Below are 24,360 nucleotides of genomic sequence, written 5' to 3'. Positions count from 1 at the left end.
GATGACAGTCAAAAAGTCTTGCATTCGGCTGTCTTCTCTAGTGGAAAGAAATTAAACTCACAAGGTTAAGATCAGAGATATAGTGACTGCATTTAAGATTTTAACACTTAATTGTGTCAGTGCATGTGGTGTATAACAGTAACCCTTCTCAGAGGTGAAAGGGGGAGGGGAGAAGTTAATAAACTGTGACCTCCTTTCCCCTTCCTAGAACTGAACCATGGATCTGTGCCTGCTAGAAAGGGAGGAGAAAGATAGGAAGGATTATGGATAAATGCTACACATCAACAAACAGTTTAAATTTTGTAGCTACTCATTTATGTGGTTTGTTGCCAACAATCAGTAACATCTTTAAAATAATAGCACCAAAATGATTCTGGTATTCAGTCATAAAAAATCTTTGCCCATCTTCCCAAGAATTTAATATATGGTAAAATTAACTTATTAACTTCAAACACAAACCCAAAAGATATCTGCTTGACAAAGTTCTACTCTATATATATATAAAAAAATAATCTTGTATGGAGTAGAACTTTGTCAAGCGGATGGATGTGTGTGTGTGTGTGTGTGTGTGTGTGTGTGTGTGTGTGTGCGTGTGCGTGTGCGTGTGCGCACGCGGTTGTATACCTGTCCTTGTTTCCCCCTAAGGTAAGTCTTTCCGCTCCCGGGACTGGAATGACCCCTTACTCTCTCCCTTAAAACCCACATCCTTTCGTCTTTCCCTTTCCCTCTCCTTCCCTCTTTGAGTTGTGAAAGCTTGAAATTTGTGTGTGTGTGTTTGTGTTTTTTATTGTGTCTATCTACCAGCACTTTCTCGTTTGGTAAGTCACAGCATCTTTGTTTTTTTTTTTTTTTTTTCATGTGTGTCTGCTTGTGTCTGTATATGTGCAGATGGATATGTGTGTGTGTGCGAATGTATACCTGTTCCTTTTCCCCCCAAGGTAAGTCTTTCCACTCGCAGGATTGGAATGACTCCTTACCCTCTCCCTTAAAACCCACATCCTTTCGTCTTTCCCTCTCCTTCCCTCTTTCCTGATGAAGCGACCTTGTGTTGCGAAAGCTCGAAATTTGTGTGTGTGTTTGTGTTTGTTATTGTTTCTATCAACGTACAACATACCAATGCTTTCGTTTGGTAAGTTACAGAATCTTTGTTTTCATATATATATATATATATATATAAAAAAACAAAGATGATGAGACTTACCAAACAAAAGAGCTGGCAGGTCAATAGACACACAAACCAACACAAACATAGACACAAAATTCTAGCTTTCGCAACCAACAGTTGCTTCGTCAGGATAGAGGGAAGGAGAGAGAAAGACGAAAGGATGTGGGTTTTAAGGGAGAGAGTAAGGAGTCATTCCAATCCCGGGAGCGGAAAGACTTACCTTAGGGGGAAAAAAGGACAGGTATACACTCGCGCGCCACACACACACACACACACACACACACACACACACACACACACACACACACACATATCCATCCGCACATACACAGACACTAGCAGACATTTGTAAAGGCAAAGAGTTTGGGCAGAGATGTCAGTCGAGGTGGAAGTAAAGAGGCAAAGATGTTGTTGAAAGACAGGTGAAGTATGAGCGGCGGCAACTTGAAATTAGCGGTGGTTGAGGCCTGGCGGATAACGAGAAGAGAGGATATACTGAAGGGCAAGTTCCCATCTCCGGAGTTCTGACAGGTTGGTGTTAGTGGAAAGTATCCAGATAACCCAGACGGTGTAACACTGTGCCAAGATGTGCTGGCCGTGCACCAAGGCTTGTCTCTGTGTATGTGCGGATGGATATGTGTGTGTGTGCGAGTGTATACCCCTTCTTTTCCCCTGAGGTAAGTCTTTCCACTCCCGGGATTGGAATGACTCCTTACCCTCTCCCTTAAAACCCACATCCTTTCGTCTTTCCCTCTCCCTCCCTCTTTCCTGATGAGGCAACAGTTTGTTGCGAAAGCTTGAATTTCATGTGTATGTTTGTGTTTGTTTGTGTGTCTATCGACCTGCCAGCACTTTCGTTCGGTAAGTCACATCATCTGTGTTTTTAGATATATTTTTCCCACATGGAATGTTTCCCTATCAAACATGAAGAGATGCTGGTGGCTTGCAGCTGTCAGTGTATCTTCGATTACTATGACAGGTCCCATGCAAGCATAGGAGAATGTTTCCCATAGTATAATACTTCTCCCACCAGCTTGCATCCATGATGTGCTGCATGTTTTGAGCTAGCATTCACCTCAATGGTGGTGCTAATGGAGGTGACCAGTAACCTAATGTAGGAAAAATGTGACTCACCCAAAGAGCTAACATGTTTTCATTGATCGACAGTTGGATCCCAAAGGCTCCTTGCCCATTGCAATCATAATTGACAATGCCTTATGTAGAGATGGTCCACTGTGGAGCTCCATGTTCTACAATGTATGGTGAACAGTGTGCTCCGAAACAGTTGTGCGTGCTCCAGTATTGCACTCTTTCAGCAGAGATGCCACAAATCATCATCTGTCCTACTTTACAGAGCAGACACTCCTCTTAACCCCATGTTCTGTGAAGAGCCATGGACATCCAACCATTTAGCACCTAGTGTCAGTCTCAGTGTCCTCTTACCTCTTTCCGTAGATGCTCATGACAGAAGCATGTGTATATTTGACCAGCTTTGCTGTTTTCTCTGTAATAATAATCTTCCCTTTGTAAAAATTGCGTATTGCCAAGGATTTCCTCAGTTGCAGCCCATAGAGTGATCCACCATTCGCGTGTGCTCTGCTTATGTACTTTTGTTACCATGTCATGTGCCCACAATGCCACCAGGCAGCATCCAATGCTGGAGTGGGTGGTGGTCGTAATGTTTTGGCTTATCAGTATATGCCCTTTTGGGTCGTAATGATCCTAATTACATTTAGAGCATCATACTGATAAAGTATTAAAAGCTACTATAATTTTAAATTTAGGTTATGTTTCCTCGTTTGTGGCTATATTTGCTCCAGGATTATACAGTTTCAACAGTATTTCCACTCACTTTTCCAACAGAACTCTTATAGGTGGTAGCTTGTCATTTGCTCTTTGATCAGATTTGTGATAGAAGTGTTTCACATGCAAGTTGCAACAGAATTGTTTTTATGACATTACAGCAGGAAAAATGGCTCTACCTGCTTCTGGTTTCCATAGACTGTTTGTTGATTCACTATACAATTTATACACACCAGACAGTAACAACAAACCAGTGTGGGCTTCAAGTGTAATTTGATCTAATTTGCCCTAGATGTCACCATAAATCTTTTGACACTCAATATTAGTATTTTCCACCACATTACCCTGAACATCATTTTTATTTATTTATTTATTTATATACTTGTTCCATAGATCTGTACATGTGAGCAAGTCACTCAGATGTGGAACGTGTCAATATACATAATAAAATACATAGAATAAAGACAGTGTTATAGTATTAATAACAGTGCACAAAAGTCATACTTATTAGCTTAAAAACTAGTCAACATAAATGTGAAGATAGCAGTTTCATATTTAGGGCATTATTGCATTTATTTTAACCTTGAACAGTAATCAAAACTTCCCACTTTGGGTTTAAAAGTGACCCAAAAATGGAAATGAGAAAAACAGTAATTTTTACATTAGGGCATTATTACATTAGTTTAACAGTTAACAGTGTCAAAAAATTTAAAAACATCTTTCCAATCTGGGTATTACTTATTTCTCTGAAAGAATTCCTCTAGTGAATAAAGTAAATAATTTTTCAAGCTACATTTAAATACTGATGTACTACTCCTTATACTTTTGATGCTGTTGGGTAGGGAATTGAAAATTTTCGTTCCAGCGTACTTTACCCCTTTCTGAATAAGTGTCAAGTTCTTTAACTCTCAGTGGAAATCCTCTTTTCTTCTGGTGTTATGTTCATAATGTAGGTAATTCGTTTCATACAGAGTGGGGTTATTTATTATGAAGCACATCAGTGAATATATGTACTGAGATGTTGCTGTCAGTATTTCAAGTCGTTTAAAAAGATTCCGACATGAGGTTCGTGGGGGTACACCACAAATGATTCTTATTGCTCTTTTTCGTGCTGTGAGGATTTTCTTTGCGGCAGGTGTATTGCCCCAGAAGATGATGCCATAACACATGACTGAATGAAAATAGCCAAAGTAAGCTGACTTTGAGATGGTAATGTCATTGAAGCGTGACAAAATTTGTGAAGCAAATGTTGCGACGTCAGCCATTTTGGTGTTTGTAGAACATGATGTTCCCAGTTCAGCCTACTGTCCACGTATATGCCTAGGAATTTTTATAAGTACGCTTGCTTTATCATCTGATCATTCTGTGTGATAACTATTTCTTTTGGGTTTTTGTGGGTTGTCTGGAACTGGATAAAATTTTTTTTTTTTTTTCAGATTTATTGAAAGGGAGTTAATACTAAACCAATCCAGAACTTCTTTAAGGATACCATTGACCTCGGATTCTAAGTCAGTAGTTGACACATTATCCACCACAATGCTCGTATCATCAGCGAACATTGTAAATTTACACTGCTTATTGATGGATAAAGGCAGGTCATTAACATATATGAGGAACAGCAAGGGCCCAAGCACTGATCCCTGTGGCACTCCATGCTGCACAATTCCCCACTCAGAGTCCACTATATATTGTGATACACTATCTGAAACATCTAGAATAATCTTCTGCTTCCTATTTTCGAGGTACGATTTTAACCAGTTCCCTACAGGTCCTGTAATTCCATAATGACAGGCCTTCTTGAAGAGTATCTGGTGATCTACACAGTCGAACGCCTTTGATAGGTTGCATAAGACACCAATTGGCAGCCTCTTGCTGTTTATAGACTCTAGGACATCATTTGTGAATGAGAAAATTGCGTTATCTATTGAAACTCCCTTTTGAAAACCAAACTGCTGACTGTTAATGATGTTCAGGTCACCAAGATGTGCCACAATCCTGTTATACAGAGGTTTTTCTAGGACTTTTGAAAATGTTGTTAATAGAGAGATAGGGCGATAGTTTGACACATTTGTAGCATCCCCTGCTTTGTACAGGGGCCTGACAACAGAGTATTTCATTCTGTCTGGAAACACTCCTTGTTGCATGGATGTGTTGCAGATGTGAGACAAAACTTCGGCCACTTCACTACAGCAAGCCTTCAACAGCTTGCTTGAAATATCGTCAATACCAGCAGAATGTTTATTTTTCAAACACTGTATGATTTTTTTGATTTCATTGGCAGTAATGGGAAGCACACTTATTTGACTGAAAGGTTCTGGAAAATTATTTTTCATTATACAGGCAGCTTTACCTACAGAACCATGGCAACCTATCTGTGTTGGGACAGTTAAAAAATGTTGGTTAAAGATTTCAGCAATTTCCTCACTATTAGTTATCTCTGAGTTGTCAACAGTTAAAACAATATTTTTGTCTTTGATGTAGTTTACAGTCCCTGTTTCTCTCTTTATCACATTCCAGATTGTTTTAATTTTATTTTCAGAATTAGTAATTTCAGATGCTATACACATACTTTCAGAGTTTTTAATTACTTTGGCAAGAATTTTACAGTAGAGTTTATAATGTTTTAGCTGAGTCTTTGATGCTATGTAGAGTTATCTTTTTCTCTGACAGGAAGCTATGATGCCCTTAGTGAGCCATGGTTTTTTTGCAGACCTAGCAGGTTGGACTCTGTATGACTTTTTTGGAAATACACTTTCAAAGGTACCTGCTATCTCATTTGTGAATAAATTGTATTTTGAATTAGCAGTTTCTGCTAGATAAACAGGTGTCTAGTCAGTATGCTGAAGACATGATCTGAACGTTTGAATAGCTTCCTCACTTATTTTCCTTACTGTTTTCCATCTAAGTGAGGTGTCACTCAGAGGAATTCCCAAGCTGTTGAAAGTAACTCGTTGTCCGTCATGGTCAGACAGACCATTTATAACCATTTCAATATTAATATGGTTGACTTCACTCTGATCAACAAAAACGTTATCAATGAGAGTACTGGAAGAGGTTGTGGTTCTGGTGGGCGAGCTAACCACGGGAACAAGGTTGTATGTGCCCATGAGATTTTCAAACTCCACCTTGCAGGGAGAATTAACCAAGAAATCTATGTTAAAATCCCCAACAACTACCATACCCCTATTTTTTCTACTTAAGTACAACAAAAGAGTATCTAACTGTTTAACAAACACTTTAAAATTTCCAGATGGTGCCCTGTAAACTGCCACAACTGTTAATCTGGAGATAGTGCCTGGTCCCTCTATAGCACATACTTCAAAATGTAGCTCAAAGCAGAATCTTTGTACATCTATTGCCGTGAACAAGACATTGTTTTTTACATATACAGCTACTCCTCCTTTGTCCATATAGTTCCTGAAATAGTTGGGAATAGGGACCACTTCAATACCAGCAGTGATGTGGTGTTCTGTTAGACACAGAATGTGGGCACTGTTTATACCTTTTGTGTCTTCTATATTTGCTGTGAACTGATCCAGCTTGCAGTATAGGCCTCTTATGTTCTGATGAAACACTGTTAACTTTTGTTTGTCTTTAATTGTATTGCTGTTTGAGTGAACTTTCGTTTGTGTATTAATTACTTGTTGCAGATTTTTGTTACTGGACCAAATCCTGCTAGAGTTGGCCCAGCTCACTAGTTTCCCTCGTTAGTTAGTGCCAGGTCATATCTCGTGGGCACAGTTGTTAGTATTATGTTTGTATGCTGTAATAACTGCAGCAATATGAGTAGCTTTTTCCATAAGAGATTGAAAAGAGGATTTTATATCACTTACTCCAGGTACAAAATATCTTGTTGGACCAGGAATCATTTTTTATAACATTTGAACTGGATGGTCTTCTAGTTTGTGGGTAAGGTTCAAAGTTCCACAGTTTTTTTGTCTTTTGACCAAACCACTTGTGCTGGTTGCATGTTGCCATGTGAGGTATAAGTGTCTGAAGTGTCTTCTGACTTAAATGTCGGATGAATACTGTCATCACTGGTGTGATTTTCTTCTTCAGAAATATTCTTATTGCTGTCAGATGTATTTACTGATAATTTCAAGATATGCAAACTTGTGCCTTTTTTGGAGCGTGATAACTAGGATAAAGGAGTCCTGGTGTGGTAAGCGGTTGAATGATGAACTAATTTTAATATTTAAATACATTCATAGAATAAAAATGCATACATTGGTACTTGAGCAATATACAGCTTCAACAAGTAGTAAGCAACTCTTGTCACTGAAGCTTTTTAAAATGCTGGCAGTTAATGCTCAAAGCCCCTGGCAGTTAATTTACTTGATTGACGCAGATGGTAACAGTAAAATTACCTAAGACAAGTTGTAACCATTAGTCTTTCCCTACATGGAAACCCAAGACAGGAAATATAATCAATAAAGATTGGGAACTAGCTCCTTAAAATGTCAAAATGATTCGAATATAATGAAGATAAACAGACGATAGTCACTGTAAGAAGTTAAAGAAAATTTAAATATCGATGTCGGACACTAGTCCCCACAAGTATTAAACAAATTTCCATATAGAAAAGATAAGTTGGACATTAGCCCTTAATTGATTTGAAGTGATTTTGAAACAATTAACTGGTCTATAGAATATCACTTGCGTTTCAGTGTCTTTTACTTTCACTTTTAACAACCCCCCATTTACACATTTATATGGCCAGTGCACTATTGTTTAACTTTTGATAAGCCTCATTAATAGTTTGCCAGTGAACCTCCACATACTGCTACAATAGTTTTCTGTTGAACATCTACGAGCAGTAAAAACATAACCACATAGTTTCTAATGGTTTTCGGACGACAGGAGACAGTGTGGCACAGGGGTGCAAGACTCACACATGTCTCGCAGTTGACACACGTATTGTGTGCAGCCGATCTTCTTCTCAGGTCAGACGGCTGCGTCGATCTTCACAAACTCTTCTTCTCACAAGATTATAGCTGGTTAAGGAAATTTCAAAATAGACTTCTTTTCTAGTCTTGAAATGGTTCTGTACTCTCAGGATACTTTTGTTCAACTCTGTTATATTTTTGTCTCCACAATAAAACAACTACAAAAGTTTCACACAAGTGTTCACCTCTTGCGAATCAACCCCATCTAGGACCATTAGATACTAACAGATACAATTACAATATGTGTGGTTTAATAACCTCTACAAAACCAGTTCTTGCTTCTCGCAAGTCCAACGCCAGAAAATCCAATATAAATGTCTTTAGTTCAATACATAATTCATTTGTTCACAACAGTACAATCATTACACCATAAAAGAATAGAGCATGCTTGCTCCTTGTACTGGACATACAGCTTCTATGGCGCATGCTGCAAACACTTGTCCATGCCAATCGACCGTCACTATTGCAGTATTCTCCCAATACACGTCCATCCAGCACACACAGAAATCGGCAGCCTCTCTTTATCTTTTAACACTGTTCTCTTTCTACTAATAACCGTGCATATTTTACCACAATTATAATACATGACCCTTTCAATCCATGTAGGAATTAGCTCTTTTCAATCTCCAAAAAATTTGTGGGTACCAAACCTCTGTTTTTTATTCCTCTCCCAGTCCTAAATTACAGGTGCACATAACTCATGAATACTATACTGCTCATTACTTATTGTAATCTGGAGGAACTCTGAGTAGAATAAAGTGGTCCCTTCTTCTGACACTTATAAATCTAAAATGTAAAAATGCTAGTGCTGCATAGAATTCAAACTTCCCAGATTCATCCCTTTAAACGTGTGACTTCTGTCATGATATGTCCTTTTTACCTTTAGGAACAGTACCTACATCTTACATGTGTTGATCCTAGGAGTATCATTTCTCCTTCTGTTTTGGTAGGTACACCCCTTTCTTATTCCTATCCTCCTGTGGTACACGTCAATCCCCTTCTTGGTGCCCCTGTCCGCTCAGTATAGGTCAGCCTTTCATAGGTCTGTTTATCCACCCTTTTTCTTATCCAATAAATGTCAAGCGCACCCTCCGTATCCTTTTGAGTAGGCCTCCTGGTTCATTGACCCTTATTCTCTGGTGAAATTACAAATCCACTTTACATTTCTATTCCACTTTCTAATACTTCATCTAATACCCTAGAGTCCTCTTTCACTCCTCACTTTTACCATATAAACAGATATGATGTCCACACATAGTAGATGCTATGTCTACCTGTAGTTACCAACTCCCAGTAGATACTATGCCTTTTGTCAAAGGACGAGCACGGCACATGTAAATATTTATTTGAAAAATAACGATGCAGAACAGTCACATATCAACAATGTAATATGTACATCGAATCAGATGTACATATATTTTTATTCCCCTACATCCCTTGGCAGTTCTGGCATCACTTCAGGTTCCTAATTCATAATTCCTCTTTTTGTGCTTAAGTATATCTTTGTGTGTATGTAGATGTGTGTTTACATATCCTGATTCTTCGGCCTACTTACATGAAATAAGTTGAAGGTTATTGGAAACCATGGAAAATAAGGACTTCAGCTATAGAAATATATGCATATGGAAAGAGGGAAAGATAGACCGGTACTCAGATGAGAAGTAAGAAAGGAAAAAGTAGAACTGGTTTCTAAGATCGAAGAAGAGAAAGAAGGTAGCTACAAAGGCAGGAAAACCCTTCCCACCTCCCCTTCCCCAGGATCCCTACTTTGCTGGTAATTTAGTGAGAAGCCATAGGAGGTATGATGTTAAACGTCTCCTACAGAACGGATATTCTCACCTTCACCTTTGAAGCCTCTAAAGAAAAATCGTAGTAACCCCTGTGGGACAGCAAATGGTGAAGAATCAGTCACACTTGTCTGTGAGGGTTGTCTGAAAGGTATGATGTGTGTGCAGTGTTACTCATGCTTTTACTTACACTAACCACCCCTTTCAAAATCGATAAAAACCCTCCCTTTGACATTACATCTCACAAAATTATACAATACAATAACATAGCTGTTTAGTCATTCACTTTACACTATATTTCATACACAAATATAGTACTCTGTTCAGTTTATCATGTCTATATATCACTTTGTTTGAATAATACCATGATGATATACATTTCACTCAATATTTTATTCATTTCAGTTCATGTCTAGAGATCACTGTTCATCTGTGATTCTCTTAAATTGGTCCTAATCTTGTAGTCATATCTGGTTTCCTATGTATTAAAATTATAGGATAGTTTAGCAATTTAAGAATTGATTACAGAATAGTTTAAGATTTGAAGGGAATTCGGTGCAGGAAAAAATAGTACAGAAGAAACAATGAGAACAACTAGGGATCCAACAGTTGTCACTCCGCCTGTTTACACAGAATGTTAACGTCCCTGGGGGATATATAACCTTATGTCATTTACATTGTATTTTCCTTTTTCTGATCCCATTAAAGGATCCATTAAAACTAAGGCTTTGAGATGTACCACCGTTTGCACTCGGTAAGGTCCCTCATACTGTTGAAAAAATTTATGTTTTTCTTTCTTCAGGGCAGAGCTCTGGAGATGCTGTTTTACTAAGACTAGGTATATTAGCATTATACTTAGGTTCGACAGCCTTCTCATTATATTTACTCACTTGTTGTTGTGCTCTTTCAACCAAGTTCTTAGAAGCTATTGTTTCATTAAGTTGGTAATCAACAGTAGGTTGTTCCGGCCAAGTAAAATATTTAATTAGGGGTTCTCCCACAAAGGGTTTACCTATTTCTTCCAAAGGAGTTAATCCAGTTGATAAATGTGGTAATTCATTTAAAATAAGCTCAAAGTCTTTAACTTTTGTTGCCCATGACATATGTTTTTCTTGGCAGTATGTACGGCATAGTTTCCCACTTTATTTCATAACCCTTTCACCTTGGTTAGCAGATGGATTATAGTTGGAGACTGATTCCTGAAGAATATCTTCCCACCCTAAGAATTCCTTAAAGTTGTTGCTAACAAATTGTGGTCCATTATCGGAGAGGAATCGTTTCGGTTTGCCCACCTTGAGAAAGTATTGTTGCAGACAGTGTATCACTGTTGGTGTATTTGCTTTCTTAATAGGATACAACTTAACATACTTATATCAACACTCTATGAGAACAAAAATGCATGCCACTCCTTTTCCTATCGGAAATGGTCTGTAGACGTCCACTGCTGTAAGATCGTGTAATGTCTCAGGGATGATTGGATACATTTTGTATCTAACATGAGTGTTACTCTCTTTTACTTTCTGACAGGTTTCACAAGTTCTAATTAAAGATGCTACCTTATGTCCCAACTTGTGGGCTATACACTTATTTATTCCGAAGTGTCCATACCCTGTATGGACATACCACACAAATTCGTCCTCCATCAACTTCGGGATGCATAAATGCCACCATCAAGATGTTATACAGTCTCTCCAAAATAGATTTTGCCCTATAATTGTCCATTTCTCTGCTTGATTAGGAGGAAAAGATTTTCTATTACACATAGCATATATTTCTATAAAGTAGGAATCATGATGGATACTGCAGGTTATTCTTTGAGCCATTTCTTGTACCCTGTTGTGCGGATATTCTGTTGTCATAAAATTAATTGCAAAATTTACGCCAGGTCCTTCTGTACATTTTAAGTCTTTCATATCTACAGGTAATCTCAGGTACAGTATTTTCAGTCCCCTTTACATACTGTATTTTAATGTCATATTCCTGTAGGAACAACATCCACTGCATTAATCTACTAAGTAATAAGCGACTACTCATAAAAAAAGATAGAGCTTGATGATTTGTATATACATGGATCTCTAATCCCCATACAGTAGAGTCTTGATTATCCGACCTAAACCGGCCGCGGCAAGGTCGGATAAGTGGGGAGGTAAGATATCATGGAAAATAATACAAAAAAACACAAAAACTAAACTAAAGTAGGCCAAATGAGTTTATATATTTAATACAATACAAATCAAATTAGACTGAATAGATATTTACTGTGTGAAGAAGTTAGTAATTGTCTTTTATTTGCCTGCTGTTTGCCGTTTTTTTTGCCACTAAATCACGTAGTCTCTTAAAAAGTAAAACCTCGGTAGACGATGTTTCCTCCAGTTGCTCTACATATTTTAAAGCAGTTTCTAAGGCATTGTGTCCTTCGTTGTGAGAAATCTTGGGCGCACTTTCCTCCACTATATCTGCTTCTTTGTCTTCTTCCTTTTCGTTTACCATGTTGACTATTTCTTCATCTGTCACTTCAAATTCTTCATCTTGGACAATCCATTCATTTATGTCATCTTCTGTGGCATCAGCACATCCCAGAACTTTTCGTAACAGTGAAAGCAGGGTTTATTTACTGGTTCGGTCTGCTGCTGTAGATTTTCATCATCTGGAGAATTTTCTTGATTTTCCTGTGGCAAAATTTTCCAGGATTTTGCAATTGCATTTGCTGCAACACTCTCCCAAGATTGGGCCACATCATAAGCTACATCTTTCAAATTAATACGACACAACTGCTCTAGCATGTCTTCTCCCTTGTCCATAGCATTAATTAAAGAGAAAAGCAAGTTTCTGCAGTAGTTTTTCTTCAGTGTCTCAAAGGTCCCTTGGTCCATAGGCTGACATAAGGACATAAGGATGTGACAGGTGGAGGCAAAAACATGGCCTTTATATCTTGATCTTGAAGTTCATCTTCATTAGGATGGCAAGTGGCATTGTCTAGAAGCAACAGTGCTTTGCAAGGTAAATTGTTGGCATTCAAAAACTTTTCAGTTTGTGGCACAAACTCATTAAAAAACCATTTTTTAAAAATGTCTGAGCTCATCCAAGCATTTTTTTGGTTGTAATATTTCACTGGTAAAGCATTTTTAGATACATTTTTAAATACTCTCGGTTTTTTGTCTTACCTGTCATAGACAGTTTCATTTTCAAATTTGCTGTGGCATTGCTGCATGCAAGAATTGTCACTCTTTCTTTGCTATGTTTGTAACCTGGCGCTGCCTTTGATGCTAATGTTTTTTCTGGTAACATTTTGTAATTGAGACCAGTCTTGTCACAGTTAAAAATTTGGTTGCCTGTTACGTTTTCCTTGTCCAATACCTTGTGAAGTTTATTCCTTAACAATTGAACAGCTTCAAAATTTGCTGAAAGCTTTTCACCACAGTTGCCGAATTCCATATCTTTTCTTCCACCTGTTGAGCCAGCCTACACTAGCTGTGAAATCAGGTTCACCTTCGTTTAGTTCATTACGAAACTATAAGGCTTTTTCCTGCAAAATAGGTCCCGACATGGGTACACCTTTATCTCTTTGTTGAGTAAACCATAGGAACAAAGCTTCACTTAGTTTTTCATAATCACATTTTTTCATTGTTTTCCGATCTTCCAAAATGGCCGAAGTTGTTCGCTGAGAACACGACTTCTCAATTTCATTGCGGTTCCTTTTCCAGTCTCCAACTGTTGTTTTCCCGACGTTATAATCTTGCGCCACTTTTAATGAAGTTTCACCATTGTCTATTCTTTTTAAAACTTTAAATTTTTCTTCCATTGAAAGACCACCTTTTTCCATTTTGAAGCCATCACCACAAATTTTTAAAATAAACAATGTGCAACACGTCCATTCCACTACAGATCTAAGTTAGCACTGAGGAGTGAGGAGTAGCAGATGGTGACAATGAACTGAGTATCAACAAACAACACATTAGTCACTGACCTGTCATCGGCTGGCACACGGCTGGTGCGGTGAAAGGGTCGGATAACACAGAAGGTCAGATAACCAAAGATCGGGTAATCGAGACTCTACTGTACTAACATTTGGAATTTTTGGATACTCCATACTACTGCTAATAGTTCTTTCTCTGTAGCTGTATAGTTTAATTAATGTTCGTTGAGACTTCGGCTAACAAAAGCTTTTTTACCACTACTAAAGGGTTATTCATAACACTCATACTACATTCTATTATTTTATTTTCAATCATCTTATTTATTTCTTCCTTAACCTCTTCTTTCAGGCTTACCAGTATCGGATAGGGTCTACAAAAAAATGGAGTATTATCTTTGATCTTAAATTTACATACATAGTCACTAATACTACCCGGACTATCAGAAAATACCATTTCATATTCCAATAGAATTTTAGTTAAATCCAGTTTTTGGTTGTTGGTTAATATTGAGGATTCACTTACTTTATTTTGTATGTCAGCTCGGTGTGATGCATGACTCAAGTTTTCAATCTCTGGTGACAATTGCGCTGTCACTGTTAATTGTAAATGCTGATTCTCCGTTATTTGTTTACTATTATAAGGGTCAGTCACAAACTTTACACAATATTTATCATCACCTAGTCCAGAATAAAGATAACTGTCCTCAAAATTCAATGTTAAATTCTGATAGCCAGTCTGGTCCCAATAACATATCTCTAGTGATGTTTTCCTTTACTAAAAATGTCTGATGAACTGGGACATTCCCAATGTTGCAGCTGACCTGAGTTTCGTGTTTCACAACTTTACTTTTGGTTCCAGTAATGCCTACCATATACACTCCTGTTACCGGTAATAGCGGTAAGTTGTGTTTAGTTTGTAAAGTATTAAAGAAACCATTAGAAATAATTGACACTTCACTACCAGAATCAATAAATATGTCAACTTCAAAATCTTCTACCTTTCCAACTATAATTGGTTGTGGATTAACTGTAGTTAAGCTAGGTTCTTCTAGTAACAACCATTCTTTGGTCAGTACTTTGTGCATAAAGCTGACATATTTATTATAAGCTAGGCCTCCTAATATATTTCTACGATCTGGGCCCCGGTCCTGGATCCAGATCCCATAACGTTTTCCTCATTGTTTGTAATCACAGGCTAGTTACCAAATCGGGGTATTACACTTCCACTTTTTACTCTATTGTTACTTGATACAATGTCCTGCAATGTTACTGGACCTATATTTGAAGGTGGATGTTTCTTTTGATAATTTTCATTACCTCTATTCTGTCTACATTGGTGTACTCTAGCTAGATTAGCTTCATGTCTCTTGTAATGACTATTACTACTATTGTTATTTCTTTGGAAATTCTGACTTTCACTTTGATGTACATTCTCATTCCTGTCTTTGTTTTGGGCATCCAGTTCATCTACAAAGGATAACAATTCTTCTATGGTCTTCCACCCAATCCATAATATATCTTTCCAACCCGTCTTCCTCCAATCGTTTATCTAAGTACTTTGCCTGTGTCAAATGCCAGTCAAAATATCTTCTCATTGTTCCCCACGTACTGTTATAATATTTTGGGTCCCACAAATCAGATAATAATTTTTCTTGGGCACTTGCTGACCAATACTTTTCCTTAAACTTTTTCTGAAAGTCTTCCCAAGACAAAAAATTCTCAGTGTTCACAGTGCCCCATTCTGAAGCCTCTCCTAAAAGGTACCCTAGCGTGAATTCTATCTTTTTGAGTCTTCCCAGTTTTTCGGCAAGGCTTGGTTAAACAGTTTCAAGAAATGAGTTGGGTGTACGTCCCCATCTGGCATAAATTTTGGATACTGCCTGGATAGTCCTGAATTTGCTCCCCATTGTAGGTTCGTTATTGCCTCACTGGTTAACACCACGTTAGAAGAAGTCCCATTTTTGTCTACCTTATCCTGGATAAGTTTGAATTCTTTCCATAAACTATCTATGCCTTTCTTCGTATCATTAATTTACGAAGCTAAATCTGAAGAAACGTTGTTAGGAATTACACTATCGGCCACTTTTCTGTCTATTAACCCTTCTACATGTTCCTCCAGATTGCTTATATTTAAGGTATCTGATGTTGCTAGTTTCTCTTTAAAATCCCTTTCCACAGTATCAACTCGATTGTTGACACCTGCAATTTGGGATTGGACAAAAGGAATTAGCTTGTCTTGTTTCTCAATATTCTCCTTCAGGGTGTGCAACCTCTGATTTACAACATCGAAGGTAACATTGATTATGCTTTGAAATGATCCTAATTTTTTTGACAAGTCCCGTTTCTACATTATTACATTCACCTTCACTGTCAAGTTCTAATTTTTTAGTTGAATCTTGAAGTTGCTCATCCTGTTTCTGGTTAAATTCAGTAAATAGTTGATTAACATGAGTGTTCAAAGAACTAGTGAGTTCACTCTTTAAATCTAACTTCTGATTTTCTACCTTATTATTGTTCGCCCCCTGGTAGCTGAGTGGTTTGCGCGACAGAATGTCAGTCCTAAGGGCCCGGGTTTGATTCCCAGCTGGGTTGGAGATTTTCTCCACTCAGGGACTGGGTGTTGTGTTGTCCGAAACATCATCATTTCATCACCATCAACGCGCAAGTCGCTGAAGTGACCTCAAATCGAAAGACTTGAACCCCGCGAACTGTCTACCTGACGGGGGCTCTAGTCACACGACATTTACATTTACCTTATTATTTAAATAATCAAATTCAGTCTTTAATAAAACTATATTTACTGCTTGACTGTTCAAGCTTTCACTTTGATTACTTAAAATTTATCTCTAAGCATCTAATTTACTGTTTAATTGGGTATTCACTGAATCTAACTGAAGGCTTAAATTCACACTCAGTTCATCTGTCAGTGAAGCATTTTGAGCATTCAGTTCACCTCTCAATGAAGCATTTTCAGCATTTGACTCTGTTCTCTGGTCATCTAATTTAGCATCTAATCTAGAATGTACTAAACCTATTTCTCTCCTTAGAGTTTCATTCTGCGCTTTAATTAAATTCACTAATTCAGACAAGTCTGGCATTTCCCTGGTAACTCTAATCGCTGTGACTGGTTCTGCTAGTTGTTGTTCTTGATCAATATTTTTATTGAACTTAGACCTCGTAATCATCTAAAGAAAATTCACCACTGAGTGCAATAGCTATAATAATAGTTTTTCATTCCTCCGTCCCCTCAACTTTTGTCAAATAATAATTGGTTTTCGCTCACCCAGCTTAGAGTTCTGGCTACTTTGGTGAGCAGATGTGTAATCAGTGCTGGTGAGCAGCAGGTTGTGCAGTCGGTGTCGGTGGCTGATTACTGCATCGGTTTCCTTTAATTTACGTCTATGGTCACAATTTTTTCTGACCATAGATGTAAATTAAAGGAAACTTATTACATATACGGGTCACTGTGTTTTTTTGTGACGATGTCGCAGCTTGTGATACTGCATCGGTATTGGCACGATGTACGTGTGTGAAGACTGCTTACTGTCTACACCCAATCTTCTTAGTCGAAAAGTTGAGGTCTTCTCTCCAGTTTTCTCTGCTATTACTTTCACATGTCTTTTACAGCATTGCACTTGCAACTTTCTTCCATTTGTTTATTGGACTAAATACGATTACTGGAAACAGTTCTCATATGCTGTTAGGCTTGGTTGCTATGGCAATGCCTAATATCTTGTTCCCATTTCTGTCTTTCACTTCCCACTTTCTTCGAGTCCTGTTGCTTAGGTCACCATGTTCTAACAGTTAGCAGACGACAGGAGACAGTGTGGTACTGGAGTGCAAGACTCACATGTCTCTCACAGTTACTCATGTATTGTGTGCAGCCGATCTTCTTCTCAGGTCAGACGGGTCCATCGATCTTCACAAACTCTTCTTCTCCGAAGACTATAGCTGGTTAAGGGAATTTCAAAATAGACTTCTTTTCTACTCTTGAAATGATTCTTTACTCTCAAGATACTTTGGTTCAACTCTGTTATATTTTCATCTCCACAATAAAACAATTTCACAAGTTTCACACAAGCGTTCACCTCCCGCGAGTCAACCCCGTCTTGGACCAATAGATACTAAAAGATACAATTACAATATGTGTGGTTTAATAATCACTACAAATCCAGTTCTTGCTTCTCGCAAGTCCAACACCAGAAAATCCAATGTAAATGTCTTTAGTTCAATACATAATTCATTTGTTCACAACAATACAGTTGTTACACCATCAAAGAATAGAGCATGCTTGCTCCTTGTACTGGGCATGCAGCTTCTATGGCGCATGCTGCAAACACTTGTCCATGCCAATCGACCGTCACTATTGCAGTATTCTCCCAATACACGTCCATCCAGTACACACAGAAATCGGCGGCGAGGTACACACATCTCTATTCTCTCACACTCGTACTTAAAATATTGGGTGTTCTAGATGGTGGAAAGCTGAGTGTCTCTAGAACTTACACCAAAATTCTTGAGGCACTACAAGTTCACAGTCCTTCAGATAAATTGAACAGTCACTGTCATTGTTTTAACACATGGTCTATTGCTGTAACATTTATTTCACTGTTCAGTTGACACAGTGTTGTCATTCTAAGCAACACAAGTTCCTCGTCTAAAACTCGGCCGTGGATTGACTGACTCGTGACCCAAAATCGGGCCCTTATATATGATCACAATAATACGTGCTGAAACTACACTTACTTCAGAGTGTAATTTACAGAAATTACAATTAAAACTTAACTCATTAAATTAACTGTATACATCAAAAAATTGTGTCTTTTTAACAGTTTCTTCTACTACGAGGGTTAAGCTGAATTATTTGTTTAAATCATGAAATTAACATATATACAAGTGCGAGTCAAATGAAAACCTTAAATTTGTAATAACAAATTGAAATTTCGCGCCGTTATCCTGTAAGTTGGTAAGTGTGCTACAAAAAGTGTGCAGAATGGCCTGTAAGTGGCAGCATAGTGCAGATGCACTCATTCAGTCACCGTATCAGTATAAAGATGGCCACCCCACTTGCTACTTGCACCAGGGAAGAACAGCGTTCTGTTATTCGGTTTTTACATAGTGAAGGTGTGAAACCTATTGAAATTCATTGACGAATGAAGGTTCAGTACGGTGATGCATGTTTGTCACAGCAGCAAGTCTACGAATGGAGTAGGAAGTTCGCAAATGGTGTGACTTCAGTGGAAGATGCTTCTCATCCAGGTCAGGCATAACGAGTTGTGACTCCACAGAACATTGCAGCAGTTGAAGCCATGGTGAAGGAAAACTGCCGATTGACACTGAATGACACTGCAGCACATTTACAGATTAGTCATGGGTCAGCACACTACATTGTGCATGGTGTGCTCCAGTTTCACAAAGTGTCTGCAAGATGGGTGCCACGGCAGTTGACTCCTGAAATGAGAGAACGATGTGTTGATGCTTGTGAAGAACTTCTTCGGCACTTTGAATGAGAAGGTGATGGCTTCCTTACAAGAATCGTTACTGGGGATGAAACCTCGGTTCACTTCCACCAACCACTTCCTCATCCACCATATTCACCAGACCTTGCCCCAAGTGATTTCCATATGTCTGGACCACTCAAAGACGGAATGGGAGGAAAGAAGTTCCGTTCTGATGAAGAGGTACGCCATGCGGTGCATGAGTGGTTGCATGGACTAGCAAAAGAATTTTTTTCTAAAGGAATTTATGCACTTTGTAAGCACTGGAGGACTTGCATTGAGTGTGGGGGAGATTATGTTGAAAAGTGATGCAGCTTTGTACCACTTCTGCACAATAAATAATATTTAAAAAACTATTTAAGATTTTAATTTGACTCACCCTTGTAGTTACGCAAACAATACTTTTGACAAAACTCTTAATTAATTCGGAATCAATTAGGGGCTGGCTTTGCTAACATGTTTTTGAATAGATCCAAATGGATCCTTTAAAATGTCTGCTAGTTGTTCCTCCAAATGTTTATTCTTGGTGCAGAATTTGCATTTGTTTATATGTCAACAATAGAATTTAAGTTACAAAACAATTATTAATTTTGCCCTATAATGAAAGTTACTAACTAGTAATAGTCAAAATAAATTAGAAAACCAATTACATACATAAAACTAAGCACAAAATTATATCTGGTGTTATATTCTTTAAAACTAAGGGCCAATCTTCCTCTTTTATGAAAATACAGATTATGCTCTCGCATGCTAATGTTAATTAAGTCAAAATGAAAAATGAATGTTAAGGAGGCAGATAACAAAACAAGAGGGTAATTAAAATTATCCCAGCTTGCTTCTTCACAGCCTTATCCTTATTACACACTTCTGTGCAACTAACACTTTTTCCTTATGATGAGTTGTCCCAGAATATGATGCTATAAGACATTAGTGAATGAAAATAGGAAAAGAAGTCAACACTTTTACATTTTCACATTCAGAATCTGGTATTGTCCGTAACACAAAAGTTTGAGAGCCAAGACATTTAAGGTGACCTATAACATGTTACTGTCAGTTCAGGTCCTTATCAGTGTGAACATCTAAGAATTTAGAATATTCTGTTCTTTTTATTGATTTCACTTGTACCTTATTTCTAAAGGAGCAGTCCTTCAACTAGCAGATAACTATGAACTAAGCTGCTAAGTTATTTAGATGGGCAATACATCAGTTTTAACTTACCAGTTGATTTAATAAATAAAAATTTGTGTGATGTAACTATTAATGTACACTATCAAATGAACAAGGTGTGAGATTTATAGGATGTCAAGAAGTAATAATGATACTGACTATCCTTGGCTAACATATGAAAGTACAGCCCTCACACACCGGCAAAATTGATTTTTGCTCCTGCATCATTAATAGTGATTTGACCATGGACTCTTTTGCTTAAGTTTTCTTGGCAGTATGCCAAAGGTACCACAAGATTTCTTTAATGGTTAATTCCTTATACAACTTGACATTTTGTGGATATTTTAGTTTGAAAATAACAGAAACCCTTTCATAAGTAAGAAGACCACATACTCCCAAGCTGTTCTTATGTGAAAACAGAATAAGATTTTGAGTGGTGGATTGTGTTTCTTTCTGTGGATATGATTTTGGTTTCCATATTGACAGATTTGGGGGATGATGGTGAGGTAAGCTTCGAAGTCAGGAAATTCTGTGAAGTTGCTGGGGATGATTTGTGGTCAGTAGGGGTGATCACAGTTAGAAGGAGGAGTAAATTGAGTCAGATAGGGTTCAAGATTAGTTTTGAATTGAGCCTGGTTGAGAAGGCTAGGGGAAAATAGTGTTTCCACTGTAGGAACTGCAAAAAGGAGAGAAGGTCATTAATAAGTCTAGCACACCAGAATTTGGAAGTGGGGCAAAAGGTAAGGCCTTTGGAAAGGACTGGTACTTCTGTGGGACTGAGGCTTTATGAGGACAGGTTTATGACTGTGTTGCATGTCTTTTAGGCTCCAGGTTCTGCATGGTGGCAAGAGGCAGGTTTTAGGGTGTATTGAATCTAGTATATTTGGAAGGCATGTTTTGGAGACTATGAGGTGTTGCAGGAGAGTTTTGATGGAGACTCTTCTGGTGGTGGTGGATAGTAGTAATCCAAGGAAGTAGTATGAGTTGAAAAAATTGGACAGTTTTTTTAGATGGTAGAGTGCATGTTGCTCTAGTTGCTGGAGGGCAAGGATTTCAATCTGGAAAATGGGATGCAGGAATTTGGGGTTGCAGAGCAAAGCACACACCTTACTGACCTCACCTAATCCAGTTACATCTGCTGGTGCCTCTCTGTTCACACATATACATCCAATGATCTACATCCCATGCTGTTATCATCTGTTTGCTTATTAATTTATTGTTTCACTTTGATCTCATCCTATTTGCACTTCACTTTTATTTCATTTTCAAATTTCATTAGATGCCTTACTTCTCAGAATTGATCTTTTTTCATTATACTTCATTCATTTCAGAGCTGTCGATGGCGGCGGCTGAGTGTGTGTGAGATGTGCTTGTTTGTGTCAATGTGTGTGTGTGTGTGTGTGTGTGTGTGTGTGTGTGTGTGTGTGTGTGTGTGTGTTTCTTTGCTGAGGAAGGCCTTGGCCAAAAGCTATGTGCATTACAGTCTATCTGTTGTGCCTGTCTGCATCTCAACAGGTCATCCTTATGGTGAGTAGTGGTCTGTCCTATTCCTTATATTTTTGTTACTCCAACCTGAAGTTTCCTTTGTTAGATGTGTGATATTCTCACCTTGAACCTCAATTCCATCAGAACTCTTATGGAAAGCTTCCCTCATTATCTTTTTGAGAACCAGTTTGGACAGTGTTGATGACACACCATCAACTTGTCTCAGATATAGCCTGTGATTATGTTAATGTTCTCTGTGACTTTGTTCCCAAACTTCACTTTGCCTTTAAAATCAATGAGACAAATTCTCAGTAGGCTGATAAATTTCTAGTGTATTCCAAACTTGGTTAGGCAATTCATCAGGCTCTCCCAGTTCAAACTGTGATTTGCCTTGTACAAAATCTGTGCCTCATAGTCAGTTCTCAGTGGCACCTCTTCTCTTGGCCAATGCCTTAATACATTTTTCCCTGAAGCAAATCTTGCTCCTGCTCCTCTTGCTGATGGCTGTATTTGCCATCTCATTTACAGCATCTGTGACTTGTTTCTGTATTAGTTCTGAATTCTTTTCCTACAAGATTTCAAAGTGGTTGCTGAACTGGAGCTGCAGTTCTTCTTACTTTGTGGTGGCTTTGAACATATTGATGTGTTAGTGCACTACTTTCTTAAGATTGTTTCTATCTTTGGCTGTGCATTGTACTTATAGCTAGCTTTGTACTAGGAAGTGGTAACTCCCTTACTTCTCACCTGTGCTGTCCATCTCCCAATTCTTTACTTTAATGGCAGTTGCAAGGTGATCCATCTAATTAACTGTATTAACATCTGGTGACATCCTAGTTCCTTTGTGTGTATTTTTCTGTTGAATACTGATGCTGCTGACGAACATCCCTTTTGATAATTAGATTTTCACTCTGCAGCAGAGTGTGCGCTGATATGAAACTTCCTGGCAAATTAAAACTGTGTGTCCGACCGAGACTCGAACTCGGGACCTTTGCCTTTCGCGGGCAAGTGCTCTACAATCTGAGCTACCAAAGCACGACTCACGCCTGGTCGTCACAGCTTTACTTCTGCCAGTATCTCATCTCCTACCTTCCAAACTTTACAGAAGCTCTCCTGTGAACCATGCAGAACTAGCACTCCTGAAAGAAAGGATACTACAGAGACATGGCTTAGCCACAGCCTGGAGGATGTTTCCAGAATGAGATTTTCACTCTGCAGCGGAGTGTGCGCTGATGTCAAACTCCCTGGCAGATTAAAACTGTGTGCTTGACCAAGACTTGACTCGGGACCTTTGCCTTTCGCGGGCAAGTGCTCTACCATCTGAGCTACCGAAGCACGACTCACACCTGGTCCTCACAGCATTGGTAGAGCACTTGCCCGCGAAAGGCAAAGGTCCCGAGTTCAAGTCTCGGTCGGGCACACAGTTTTAATCTGCTAGGAAGTTTCATCCCTTTTGATGTTGCAAATGTGATGAACCTGATGTCTCTGTCATTGCTTTGTTCATGCAAACTGTATCTTCTAGATGTTGAATGGAATACGAGGCCTGTCTAAAAAGTAACCGACCTTTGGGCAGAAAAAATATTTTTAGTACCTGACGGGGTTGGGACCCTAATCCCCTTCAAAGCAGGCCCCTTGTGCTTGCACACACCTAGCCCACCGATTCTTCGAATGCTGGAAACACCTCTGGAAGTCTTCTTTTGGAATGGTGTTCAGCTCCATTGTTGTGCTACGCATTATCTCTTTTCTACTCTCAAAATGGGGTCCTTTCAGTGGCATCTTCAGTTTGGAAACAACCATAAGTTACAGGGAGCCATGTCTGGAGAGTAAGGAGGTTGGTGAACGGCTGTAATTCCATGTTTGGCCAAGAAATTTTGGATCAAGTGGGATGAATGTGCAGGGGTGTTGTCTTGATGCAGTTGCCAGTTTTTTTCCATCTACATGTCTGGTCTTTTGCACCACACTGCATCACAGAGTTGCCAGAGAACATCAAAGAAGACAGTCAGCATCACCTCGGATATGCTTTGCACCTGCCACACTTTCTTTGGCCTTGGAGACTCAGGATACTTCCATTGTGACAACTGTCTTTTTGTTTCTGGATTGTACCTGTATACCTATGACTCATCTCCAGTAATCACGGTGTTCTGAAATGCAGGATCAGTGTTGGTGGTGTCCAGAAGGTCCTGTGTGACATCAAAACAGAGGTCTTTTTGTTCCAGCGACAACAACTTGGGCAAGAATTTCGCAGCCACTCAGTGTATGTTCAAATCATCATGCAAAATTGCACCTGCAGAATCTTTACTCACTCCAACCTCTTGGGCAATGTCCCGCATGGTCAAACAATGATCTGCCATCACCAAATTTTGCACCCTCTCAACAACAGATGCACTCGAGCAGTTTGGGGCCTGCCAGAACGCTGGTCACTCTTCACTGATGTGCGGCCATTTTTGAATCCACTCCTTAATTTGTGTTACACCCATCACATCTTTTCCAAACACTATCTGAATCTTACGAATTGTTTCGCTTTGAGAATCACCAAGCTTTTGGCAAAATTTGATGCAGTATCTTTGCTCAACACAATCAGTCACCTTGAGAGAAT

At 38.6% G+C, this 24,360-nt stretch overlaps 1 protein-coding gene across 3 annotated transcripts in view; it reads left to right on the top strand.

Moving 5' to 3' along the window:
• The window catches only part of LOC124787777 (protein pigeon), a 485,699-nt gene that overhangs the window by 364,152 nt on the left and 97,187 nt on the right, over positions 1-24,360 (top strand). The gene's annotated exons all lie outside the window — the stretch shown is intronic.

This window comes from Schistocerca piceifrons, chromosome 3 (genome assembly GCF_021461385.2).
Source record: "Schistocerca piceifrons isolate TAMUIC-IGC-003096 chromosome 3, iqSchPice1.1, whole genome shotgun sequence".
Taxonomy (NCBI): Eukaryota; Metazoa; Arthropoda; class Insecta; order Orthoptera; family Acrididae; genus Schistocerca; species Schistocerca piceifrons.
This window is presented reverse-complemented; position numbering and strand designations above follow the sequence as displayed.